This window comes from Grampus griseus (genome assembly GCF_964374135.1).
Source record: "Grampus griseus genome assembly, chromosome: 12".
NCBI lineage: Eukaryota > Metazoa > Chordata > Mammalia > Artiodactyla > Delphinidae > Grampus > Grampus griseus.
The window spans coordinates 726,213-739,165 of NC_139006.1; the positions used below are offsets into that span (position 1 = coordinate 726,213).

Consider the following 12,953-nt stretch of genomic DNA (forward strand, 5'->3'; position numbering starts at 1 on the left):
GCAGCGTTGAACAGGACAGCACTTTCAGCAGCACCTTCTTCCTGGCAGGGGCCGCAGTGCAGGGCTGGGCTGGGCCGGGCAGCCGTGTGGTCAGAGTTGCTGCTCTGAGTCCTGAGTCCGCGGAGCAGCCTTCAAGGAAAGGTGGGTGGGGGGTGCGGGGGAGCGTCTCCTTTTAGCGCCTGTCTTGGTTTGCCCCTCTTCCAGTTGTGGCTTCTGAGGTAGGACTCTGGTTTGGGAAGTGGTCCCAGAAGCCCTGGGAGGGGGTGGGAAGGCTGACAGGGAAGGGCCCGGAGCGTGAGAAGGTGCATCATGGTTGCGGGCACAGGTGGTCGGCCGCGGACCAGCTCCACTGGGGACACAGGGCCTCGGGGCTACCCCAGCCCAGGGAGGACCAGGGAGCGGTTCTCACAGACTCCCTGTTCCTCCAAGCTTGAGGGCTTGCTGTGCGAGGAGTGAGGTGAGATGCCCAGAAATGAGTTTCTAGGGCGCTGGGGCAGGGCCGGCAGTGAGCGCGTGGCCGCCCCAGGGAGTGCTGGGGCCTGGGGCGCGGGGACCAGCGCGTCTGCCCAGGTTCCGTGCTCTAGCCGCAGCCGGGATGCGTGAGCTGCAGGGTGGGAGGTTAGGCCGTCTCGTGACTCCATTCCTGTCGCGTTATACCCAAAGAGCCTGGAGCAGGCGGCTCCCCCCGCCTTGACCACCGCGGCTCGTGATGGCGCTATTTTATTTTCATCGCATTTATTTTCATGGTTACCGTTGATTTAGCATAAGTGGTGCTGCTTTGCCTTTGCAGCGATGAAATAAAGGTGCCGTTTTGAATTTAAAAAATGCATTTAGGTGTAAAACAGACCAATTTGGAGAAACATACAAAGTAAATAGTAACGCAGGTGGTGCCGAGATGTGACGGCAGTCACGGACGCGGACCTGAATGAGTCAGGGGCTCTGAGGGTGTGTGTGAGTGTGTGTGCACGCGTGTGCGTGCGCATGTGTTTGAGTGTGAGTCGCTTTCTGAAAGCCCCCGTTGTGTCCTGACTTTTGGAGGATGAACTAAGTTGCCCACCAGCAGGGTCAGCACAGCTGCTGGCGTTTAGCTCTGAGCGCCTGGGCAGCCCAGGTGCGGTTCGGGGGACCCCCCCAAGGCCAGCCTCAAGTTCAATAACTCACTAAAATGAGTCATAAGGCTCAGCAAAGCTGTTACACGCGTGGTGCAGTTTGCTATCGCTGAAGGACACCAGGCAGGAGTTTCCAGCTGGCCCTCATGGTGGGGCTCACAGGGACGGTGCCTGATTACCCCAGCAATGAGGTGTGAGCACGCTATGACATATTGCCAGCCGCGGGGCTCCCTCGAGCCTTTTGTTTGTATGTTTTTTCCCTTGAGCCTTGGCGTCTGGGTTTTTACTGGCTGACCTCAGTCTCCAGCCCCTGCAGAGGTCAAGTCGAGACCCCACATGAATCCCACTGTAGCAAAGACCCCCTGGCAAGGCCCCAGGCCTCCAGGTGAAGGTGACGCTCTTCTCAGGCAGGACATTCCAAGGGCTCAGAGGTCACCTCCCAGGAGGTGCAGGGCATGGACGAGCCAGACCTGTTGCCTTGGCCCCTTCCTGTGCACGTGGTCCTCGTGGGAACACCTCAGCTGACTTGGTACGGAAGTGGCCCCGTGCTCCACCTTCCTGAGCCACGCGGCACATCGGGTCACAGCACCCCGTCCCTGTGACTCCGGGGGCTTGCAGCCCTGGACTTGGGTCGGAGGCAGTGGGAGGCGTTCTCCTGCTGCGTCTCCTCCTTCACCTCATGGCACTTGTTGTCATAATTGAAGACAGCCCCTTCTTGCCCTGTTTCCCAGAGATCGTCTTCTTTTGGTGGCTCTGCGGAACCCTCTGGAACCCCTCCACGCCGCCTCTGCATGGCTGGACCCCTTGCCCAGTGGGCATTGGGCTTGAGTCCAGTCATGCCCAAGTAATGATGAAGCGGAAGCCTCTCTGTGACCCCCTGAATGCCCCCAGGGCCCGCTTTCAGAGCAGTCCCAGCCCACAGGGGTCCAGCCCACCACCCCCAGCCCTGGGCCAAGGGCAGGGGTCTCCCAACGGTCCTGCCGCATCTCCCAACATCAGAGCAGTGGTGCTTACAGAACAGATGTGCGTCTGCGTGCAGCAGACGCTTGTCGGTCGCCTCCTCAAAATCCAGTTCTCTTTCTTCGGGCAGTAGCTCCCTGTTTCCATGTGGGGACCCATGGAAACTTCCCACCCCTGCTGCAGGGTGGGTCACATGACCAGGGCTAAGCCAATCAGAGCTCACGGTCCACCAGCCACAGTGATTGGCTCAAGGAGATCACATGGTCTGGGCCAGTCCAGCTGAACCTCGGAATTACCTGAGGCCACGGGGGGGGGGGGGGGGGGGGGAACCAAGATTTTCCCCAAAAGTAAAAGTGCAAGTTTAGGAGCCTGGGATCTGCACTATCTTATCATCATGAGGGGAGAGCTTGAGCTCCCAGGGCGCACTTGTGAAACCGAAGAAAAAAATCCGGTTGCAGGGCATGGCAGAGCTGGGATGTGGGGAGGAACTGGGTTCCAGTGCTATGAGCACCTGGATCCAGCTGTCCCTGAAGCCACTTGCAATAAATTACAAATAAATTTTAAAAATAAGTCCGCTAGACTCTGCAGTAAATTAGTATACACACATACACATATATACTTTAAATTTTTTGCTTAAGCAAATTTGCACTGGATTTTCTGCTTTTTAAGCTGAAAGGGCTCCACCCGATGTGTGTGGTGTGTCACTGCACACTCTCCTGTCCTCGGGAGCACTGTCCTCCCATGTCTTGCTGGGCCTGGGATTTGCTCAAGCAGCAGGAGCGATTCTGGCTTTCCCTTTGAGGATTCAGATCCCCCGTAAGAAACCTCAGCCTGCCGAAATAAAAGCTGACAGAGTGATCAATCCCAGTTGTCACTCTCACGTCACAAAAGAAGACATCAGGGCGAACTTTGAAAGAGCTGACCTTTACACTCTGCCTTAATTGATAGAAACCTGCTTTACAGAAACTCTGATTTGAAGGGGCGGAGCTCTCTGCCTCCCTGAATTAGAGAATGTGGATTTTATCTAGTTACTTACCTGGTTGTTTATATCCCATTTCTTCCCCAAAAAGAAGCGAGGAGGCTTTGGCGCCAGGCACATGGGCAGACCACCCCTCCTGCCCCCATGGGCGATGTGGCTGAAGAATCAGAAGTGGAGAGGGGCCTTCCCACGCCCCTCCCCCACGCCCCTCCCCCCAGTGCCCTCCTGTCCCACAGGCTCCGCCCGGGGCCTCTGGAGCTTACTCAACCCAGAGCTTCCCTCTGCACTCAGGGGACTGCATCATGGGGATTTTTCAAAGCAGTGACAGCCTTCATGAGAGCCTCGCTTAAAACACGGGCTCCAGTCCCCCAGGGGCCTTTCTGACGAGGAACTGGGGTCTTCTCATGAGCATGACCAGGCATCCAGTCTTCTATATTTGGAAGTGAGATCTGCCCTGACCTGTAGTCCTCCAACAGGAATTCCCCTTATTGCCTACCATTCTGGGGGCTGGGTTGGTAAGACTTAAAACCCAGTTTGAAACGGCTGAAGCAAAAAAAGGGAATGTATTGGCTCAGGTGCTGAAGGGTAGGCTTTCAGGCACGGCTTGATCTAGGGGATGCCGCTGTTACATCAGCTCTGCCTGCCTTCAAGTCGGGTCAGTCAGGATCCTGGAAGGAAATTGGTGACATCCTCAGGAGGGATGTGGGCAGAATCTAGGAACCCCCCGAGGGACGTTGAGGCGCCCAGGGAGGGCAGCAGCGGCTGAGAAAGCTGCTCAGTAACATACAATATCCTGGAGCCTGATGTTCTGCAGTGGGCGGCGTCAGAAAACTCTTCCTGAAAAAGGCCGTGTGTAAAAACCTCCCTGTTTTTCTTTACTCTCACAAGACTGCCACACTCACAACACTTGTGACATCAGATGTGTGGGGCTTTCCCACACCAGCCAATTCTCTGACACCAGCTGTGTGTCCTGCACTTCAATTCAGTTCTGACACTCTCTGCCTGCAGTTGGCATCAGACCCGCAGGTGCAGGGCTTAGATGCCAACCTCAGCTCCAGGCTCTGCCCCGGCACTTGTGACCCCTGCTTGGCCTCAGACACTTGCTAGGACTGCGCACGGAACTTAGGGACACTTGTGTTTACTGGCGTGTTCTAGAATGAGGACGCGATGAAGGACACGGGGGAGGAGCCGGAAGAAGCGCTGCGCAGCGGGAAGCCTGGGAGGGTCCTGAGCACACGGGCGTCTGTCCCTGAGGAGCCGGGGTATCCCACCCTCCTGGCACTGGATGTATTTGGGGCCCCAGAAACTCTCCAAATCCCGTCCTTCACAGGCTTTTATGGAGGCTTCATCACGTTGGCATGATCCATTTTTAGCTTCGCTTTCAGCCCCTCCTCCCCAGAGGGTGGGGAGGAGGGGCTGAAAGCGCCAACTTTTTTTTTTTTTTTTTTTTTTTTGCGGTACGCGGGCCTCGCACTGCTGTGGCCTCTCCCGTTGCGGAGCGCAGGCTCAGCGGCCATGGCTCACGGGCCCAGCCGCTCTGCGGCACGTGGGATCCTCCCGGACCGGGGCACGAACCCGCGTCCCCCTGCATCGGCAGGCAGACTCTCAACCACTGCGCCACCAGGGAAGCCCAACTTCTAATCGTGGTTCGGTCCTTCTGATGACCAGCCCCCAGCCAGGAGCCCACCCAGAGTTGCCTCATTAGAACAAAACTCCCTCCCGTCAGCCAGGGACTCCCAAGGCACTCGGAGCTCAGTGTGAACACTCCGACCTCGCCCATCGCCCTGGAGGTTCCGAGGGTGCGGCTCTGTGTCTGAGAAACGGGCGCAGAGACCAGTGCATGTTTCTCGTTACTTCATGAGCCAGACAGTACATGTTTCAGGCTTTGGGGCCGCGCGAGAGCAGCCACAGCCAGTAGGTACATGAGCGGGCATGGCTCTGGCCCCAAAAAGCTTTATTTGCAAATCCAGGAGGCAGCCTGTTGTGTGGCGTGATTTCCCCCAGTCTTACCTTCCTCACGTCACCCGGTGTGACCGATCGTATTTTCCAAAGGTGGACGCAAACCCCTCGTCTGGAGCCTTGCCCCGCCCGCATCAAGAGGTGGAGACAGTGTCCGTCCCCTTGCAGTCGGGGGGCTTTTGAGGCTGGTCATTCCATCGAGGAGGGCGGACGTGAGGCTGTGGAGCTCTAGGGCTCCCCGCCAGCCCGGCAGGCGCCCTGGACCAGGGGCCGCCACGTTATGAGGAAGCCCCCGCGCGCTCCGGCAGAGCGTCCATGCGGCCAGGCGCCGAGAGCCGGCGCTCAGAGACCCGCCAGCCGGTGCCGCCTCAGCCCCACCCGACAGCCGCTCCACAGTCCCTGACCCGGCACTGCCAGCCGACACCTGGCAGGGGGCCGCGGCAGGAAACGAGATGACGCCGACCCCGCGCTGAGGATGCCTGGCGCCCGCGGGAGGAGGCCTGAGGCTGGCGCTGCAGCGGGCTCGCTCGCGGGCACTGGGGGAGCCTTGCGCTCGGCAAACAGCAGCCGCTGCGCGTTGTCACACATCGGTGGCCGAGCCGGGTGCTTAGGGGGCCCTCAGGAAATATGCGTGGAGGATTAAATGAATCAATACATAAACGCAAGCTCTGTCTACGCCCGTTTGAAACTTTCAGTTTGGTTTCCTGAACAGCCTTTAGCCCCTGGAGCCCATCCATCCAATCTGGCAGGTGCAGTCATCAGAACACACGCGGGTGGAGGAGCGTGTGCGTGTGTGTGCCGGCACACGTGTGTGGGCATGTGTTCCCACCTCAACTGGCAATTCCATCCACTCTCAAACCAAAGTTCTCTCTACCTTTCTCCATTAGATACATTATTGATTTCCCTTTGTCTGGAGGCAGATAGCTTTTCTGATTAAGCGGTGGCTTTAATTATGCCGCAAAGCACATAACAAAGATCTTGATTATTAAGACTGGCCCACGGGATAATGGAAGGAAGACTGGCAAACCCAAATTAAACGGCATCGTAAAAATGAGCGGCCTCGTCCGAGGCTCCGTCCTGCCTTCCCGTGCAGTGATGCCCTCCTCCCCCGCCTCGTTAGGGCTGGAGAAGTCTTAGTGCTGTGAATCGTCTCTGCTGCGCGTGGCTCGGCAGTCAAGGGTAATGGGTGTGGATGGTGATCGCGAGACACTGGAAACAGACACCGCATGCCACGCGCCAATCCGGCTCCACGTGGGGGCTCTGATGCCACTGGCATTGAGGGTCTGCAAGTGGAGGCAAGGGTCCCAGATGACGGGATGGAAAGCACGGTGCTGTCAGGGAAACGGGCTGGTTTCTTTCCTCCTGCTGCAGCCAGTAGACCCCCTTCCCTTCCCACCAGGCCCAGGAGCCCAGGGAAGGAGATGCTTGGGGAGGGCGGGGGCCCCTCAGCTGAGGCTGCTCCTCCGCCTGGGATGCTCGCCGAGGGGAACAGGCCCCACCCGCTCACCCTCCTGTGTGCCGGGCTCTTCCTTAGAGCCAGCTGGTCCCCCTGCAGCAGGGTTGGAGGCTAACAAAGCCAGACAGGAAAATCGGAGGCCACCTGCCCCGTGGCTCCGTCTCAGCTGGGGATTTGCTGGGAAGGGGGAGCCCACTCAAGGGCCCCGTGGAGGATCCACTCAACGTGGGGCTGCCCCAGATCCCGTCGGGGGCCGGACAAACAAGTACCAGGGTCCCACCTCTCCCTTCCCTTCCACTGTCCACCCTAAGGGCTCACTGATGATCCCCAGGGCCCTGCTGGGGCTGCTGGGGCAACAGAAGACACCTGCGCTGAGCTGGACCCTGGCATGGGGCGGGTCATCGGCCTCTGGCCCAGCAACCGCAGGGACTGCCCTAGGGAGTGCCTGGAGGGGCTGGAGGTCACAGGCCCTGAAGGTCGCACACTTGGGCCCCGATGGACCTCACTGCCCAGGCAGAGACACTCCAGGTGGGCGCAGGGGTCCTCTGCAGCACTGCACCCAGGGCTGTGTGGTCTGGCCACCCTTGCAGTCCACTCGCTCTCCTGGGCACGAGCAGGCCTCCAGGCGGCCAGACGGCGACCGTGTCTGTGAGCGCGCGACCCCACGTGTTACTCTCCCACCGGGCTCCTATGAGGGGCCTTCCTGTGCACGGGCCAGTGTTCTGTTTCTGACCGGCTTTTGCTCTGAGCTCTGAGGGTGGCGTGTGTGCTCATTTCTCCTTGAACACGTGGTGCAGTGATTCTCATGCATCTCAGCCCGAGTGTCTCTCCAAAGGTGCGTGTGGGTCGCCCGCAGCTGTGAGTGAGGGCCTGGGTGTGGAAGGGTGAGTCTGAGATCCATACTCACCCTTAGCTCCGTGCACAGGCTCCTCCAATGAATATGAGCCATTAATGTCTCCACAGAGTGCGGCTGTGCGTAAGGTGCCCGTGAGGGCGTGCGTGTGAATGCCTCACGGGCAATGTCTCCACAGAGTGCGGCTGTGCGTAAGGTGCCCGTGAGGGCGTGCGTGTGAATGCATGATGGGCACGTACAATGTGCGTGTGCACATCTATGCTGTGTGTGCAGTTGTGTATGTGTATTTACAGTGTTTTACTTGTGTGCATGTGTGCTTGTGCACGTGTGTAGTATACACACGTCTGGGTGTGTGCACGTACATATTGCTTCTGGGAGGTCTTGCAGCCAGCTGCCTGGATGGATGGGTGGACTCAGACTGGGAAAGACAAGACCCCAAAGCAGGAGGCTCTGGCGTTCCTCGTTGCTCAGGTTTCCTCCTCTCCACCTTCCCAAGCAGCCCCTCTTGTGCCGGTTTTCCGTGGGGCTGCGCTGTCTCTGTGCCCATCAGGATCCTGCCTTGGGCTGGCAGGAAGGCCAGGCGTTGGTGTGGGATGCACTGGTCTGGGATTCCAGGCTCGCACCGATGCTCCCGAGAGGGCAGGAGCGTGTCAAGCCAGCAGGCAGCTGCTGCCCGGAAGGCATCCCCACTCCCCGGTGACGTGCTTCCAAGAACCCTCCTGACAACTGTTCCCAGAAACGTCCCTCTCGGCTTCCGATGGTACAGCTCCTGGGTCTGTGCTCAGCCTGGACCCGTCTCCTCTGGCAGGAGATGGATGTGTGTCCTGTTGTCACAGGCAAAGCTTGCTGCCCCCCCGGGAGGCCACTGCCACTTCATCCCCTCTCCATCCTGCATTTATTTCTCCAGCGGCACAAAGGGCGTCCCCATAAATTTCCATCAGTGTCGCTGCCACGGCCCCGTTTCCCCGGAGGCCAGCTGGGACGCGGCGTGCGACGCATTCCAGTCACGACCTCGGAAGTGGCTTCGAGAGCCCGTAACCACGCCTGGTGCTCTGTGGGCTCATAAATCCTCTGTGGTTGAGGATGTCCTGCTTCTCTGGCTCCAGATGGGACATGCGAAGCCGAGCCAGAGCCTCTCTGGGGCCCACAGCCCAGCCCCTCCTCCGGCCTTGACCTGAGGGGGCGGGCGTGAAGCCGGCCAGCCTGCGGGAGGCGTCCAGCCTGTACCCAGCACCACGCAGGACAGCATGTGTCCAAGGAAAGGACAGAGCCGCCGGACTTTGGGGAACGTACCTGTCCTGGTTACGATCGCTGCTTAGTCAGCTGCGTTAAACCACGTTTTAATGTACTGGGGGGCAGGAGGTCAGGCGGGGTGCAGGGGGAATAGCCTCTCTGAGCAGTACTTCCTGAGACCTCAGCTGGGAAGGTGTGATGGGGGTGCTCAACGGTGGGGGCTGGAAGCATCTGGGGGGGCAGCGTGCACACGCCTGGCAGCAGATGGACGGTCCACGCACGCACCCACACGCGGACCCTCTGTGTGGCCTGGGCTTCCTCACAGCGCGGCGGCCTGGGCAGAGTTGCCTCTCTGGTGCCAGTGGCCCCAGAGCAAAGTCCCAGCACGTGAAGCCTCGCTGCTCTTCGCGACTCAGCTCAGAAGGCACGCAGCACCCCTCCCGTGTCCTGTTGGTGAGAGGCGGCAGAGCCCACTGTCGTGCAAAGGGAGGGTGGCAAAGTCCCAGGGGACTTGGGGGCTGTCGTCGCAGCATCTTTGGAAAGCATGACCTACCACAGCACCCATCCCGGACTGTCGTGAGGTGACGTCTGAGGGCACGAGGGCTAGATGACGTTCCGAGGGAGGATGGGATTCCCCTAAAAAGACTGGATGTTCTGTGTCACCGAGAATGCTTTCAGATGGAAACCTAGCAAGTCTGAAGCGGCTGCAACAACCCCGGGATTCCTGACCTCAGATAGTGAGAAGTCCACGGCTCGGGGGGTGCGGGCAGAGTTGTTCATTGGTGTGACCTCAGATAGTGAGAAGTCCACAGCTCGGGGTGGGGGGGCAGAGTTGTTCAACGACATCATCAGGGACCTGGGCTCTTCCCACCTCTCTGCTCTGCCACGCTCAGTGCATTGGGCTTATCTCCTCATGGTCACAATATGGTTGCCATAGCTCTCAGCGTCACGTCTTCACAGGCCAAATTTCCAAAGGGCTAGAATAAATATGTTCCTACATCTTGTCCCTCTTTAAGAACAGAGGAATCATTCCCAGAGCCCCCTACAGACATCCCCTCCTGTGTCCTGGGCTGTCTGTGTGTCTCACCTTGCACCATGTAAGGCAAGGATGCTTTCCTGCTCCTTCTCAGAGCCCCTCCAGTGTTTAGTTTGCTCAGTCTTTGCCTCTCAGGATGGCGGGGACACCCAAGTCTCAAAGAATGGGGTTTGCCGATAATTTAGCTGAGGAGGTTGGCAGTTGGCTCTCTCCTCCTCTCGAGGAAGCCGAGGTCCCAAGCTGGGACTGTCTGTGTCCTAGACAAGGACAGGGTTAGGATGAAGCAGCTGGTGTCATCTCTACCAACAATGTGAGAAAGCCCCCAGCTCGCCTGGACGGGGACGTCCTGAGACAGGGTGTGCAATGGCCAAGGCCAGACTAACCTCTGTGAGCACTGGATCCACTGGTCCCCTGTCTTCCCCTCTCGGCCTGGTCTGGGACTCTGGGGTGCGGCTGACTGGGCAGACCCCTCCTGAGGGGCGTTCACAAGTGTGTCCCTGCATCATACACATGGCAGGACCTGTGCAGGATCAGGACTGACAGAAGATCCATTTCAAATTGGCTTAAGCTGGAAAAAGAGAGAGAAAGGGAGAGACGGGGAGAGAATGTATTATTCCTGCAACTACAAAGTCTGGAGGAAGCACTGGCTTCGTGTAGACTTGGATTTGAGGCTCAGCTGATGTCATCTGGACCTGGCATCTCACCATCTCTCTGCTCTGCTATTGGCCTCATTGGCTTCATCCTGACCACTGGACGCAAGATGGATGCAGCTGCTCCGGCCTCACATCCTATCTCCCCAAGGCCCCAGCCAACCTCTCCATGTCTCTGTGTGTCTGTTCCTGAGCCTATTGCTGAGCTGCCTGGTTCAGACCCAGTCACGTCCCCCCGCTTCATCCAGGGGCTGGGATTCCACCCAGTGACTTAGAATGTGACAGTGGTGGGTGAACCACACATGTTATGGGGGACAAGGAAGAGACTGAGCAGGACCACAGCAGACATCCACAGCCTGAGACGGGATGGACAGGACTCCGGCTGGAGTTCGATTTTCAGGGGGAGGAAGGGACCTAGGGAGGGTTGCACTCCAGCTAACATCAGTCACCGGGCATGCTGGGCTGGGTGCCGGGAGCCTCACGATGCTGGAACGGTTGCCAAATCCCAGCCCCCCCAGGGCCAGACCCCAGATCCTAGACCAGGGCTTCTCACCGGGCGATTTCACCCCGGGGCACATTTGGAGATGTCTGGAGGCATTCTGGGGTGTCTCAACCTGGCTGGGGGCCAAGGATGCTGCTAATCACTGTATCACACACAGGACGACTGCCACAACAGAGAATTCTCCGAATATCCAGCCCCAAAGTCCATAGGGCTGAGACTGGGAGACCCTGGTCTGGATGGATTAGACGTGGCTCAGCCAGGACTGGAGAGACCCCCAAATAAGGCAGATGCCCCAAGTGGGGCGGGGGCACAGCCCTGTCAAGGGCTCGTGGGTGTGTGTGTGAGTGTGGGCATGCATGCGCCCGTGTGGTACGTGCACACGTATCCTCAGATTCAGCTCGAGGCTCAAGTGTAGACTTTTAACGTCTCCCTCACACAAAATCATTCAGAGCTCCGACACATGTCGCAGCTTTAAACGTGCACCTCATGCCCCACCTTTGATTCCACCAGGAGCTGTGAATGGAAGCTTCTTAGATGTTGTGGATTGAAGCCCACAGAGCGTCTGCCGTTCTAGATGCCGTGAAGCAGTGACCAGACAAACAGGGGGCCCTGCCTGGGGGCTCCCAGCCCAGGGGAGAAAGAGCAGAAGAGCAGTCAGTGACGTGGCCGCGTGGGGGAGGGCGTGCAAAGGCCCTGAGGCAGGAGTAGGACTGGCGTGCTCCTGGAGGCACTGGGGCCACGTGGGGCCATTGAGTGAGCAAAAGGAAACAGACAAAGAGGTCAGGTCAGAGGGGGCCCAGCTCACACATCCTAGAGACCACGCCCTTTCTCAGCGGACGGTGAGCGCATCCAGGAAGAGGGTCAAGGGAGAGGCGGGGAGACCACAGTCAAGGCCAAGGCTTTGCCAGAGCAGGTGGGCCAGAAATGGACTGTTTTCATCACTAAGGGGAGCAGGTGGGGGCAGCAGGAGGGAGGGCTCAGGGCGATGTCTGGTTCTCTCCCGACCTGTACCTGTTAGCTTCAAGTTTGAACGTGGAAATGTTACTCGGTCAAGTGGAAATCTTTAAAGTGTGTCACCGTCTTCCTTCAGTTTTATGGTGACCAAGAGCCTCGGCGTGTGGGAGTGCTCTGCGTCTCCCTCCACCTCCGGAGGCTCCGGGAGGGGGCGATGGGGTACTCCTGCCCCAGGGCCCGAGTCCCTCTGTCCCGGCCTCTGCCCCACTCCTGGGGCCCACCCTGGGTCACCAGGTTTACAAGCTCTCAGAGCCGCCCCCTTGCTGAACTCTGATTCTTTCCAATCACCATAAACGTGGTTTATTTTCTGTCGGACAGGAACAGGGCTTTCAATTACAGAGGAGAACCTTCTGGCTCCGCTCAGACCGACTTCTTCCAGGGCTGCAGTGTGGCGGTCAGTTTTGTTTCCCCCGCCCCACCGAGTGCCTCCCGGGCTTCAGCGCAGGGACAGTCTCTGCAGGGTGGGAGGACATTGAGTCCTGAAACTGAGGCCGATTCAGGTGCAGAAGGAAACCCAGAAACACAGCATCTCCTGCCCGGAGGAGGGAAGCAGGGGCATCGTGGGACCGTCCCACCCAGCGGCCACCGGAGCTTGTGTGGGTGCAAAGGCAGGACAGGAGGACTCCGGCCTAAGGTCAAGTCCACGTGCGCTACTGGCCAGGTTCCTGGGGTCAGAGGCTGTAAAGAGAAGCTCAGGGGGAGGGTGGTAATCTTCCTTGTCTTCAACGGGGTTTTAGGCGTGGGCTTCTTACTTCCTCACTGACGTCATACCTCCCTGTGTGTGAGGTACATCCCCTTCGATCTGCTCAATATTTACCGATTGATTTTTAAGTTTTGGGCCTGCACCACTCGGCTTGCGGGGTCTTAGTTCCCCCACCAGGGATTGAACCCGGGCCACAGTAGTGAAAGCACCAAGTTCTAACCACTGGACCACCAGGGAATTCCCTCTGCTCAATATTTAACACAACCAATTTTTTTTTCAACTGAGAAGGGGATTATATTATAAGGAAAACAGATTATTTTTATGCAAATTTGTGGTGGACAAAAATGAGCCATATATATTGCACGATTTCTAATTTAAACAACCTTTTGTAAGCTGCACATGTTTATAACACAATAAAGTGAGACAGCGCATCGCCCCATGGGAGACGTGCCCACACACTCCTGCCGCACCGGACGGCCCCGGTCCTAGCCTGGCTGGG

The 12,953-nt window shown here is 58.3% G+C and overlaps 1 protein-coding gene across 1 annotated transcript in view; it reads left to right on the top strand.

Annotated features, from left to right (window-relative positions):
• GALNT9 (polypeptide N-acetylgalactosaminyltransferase 9) overlaps positions 1-12,953 on the top strand; it is a gene marked incomplete at both ends in the record, with an annotated part of 90,848 nt that overhangs the window by 25,341 nt on the left and 52,554 nt on the right. The gene's annotated exons all lie outside the window — the stretch shown is intronic.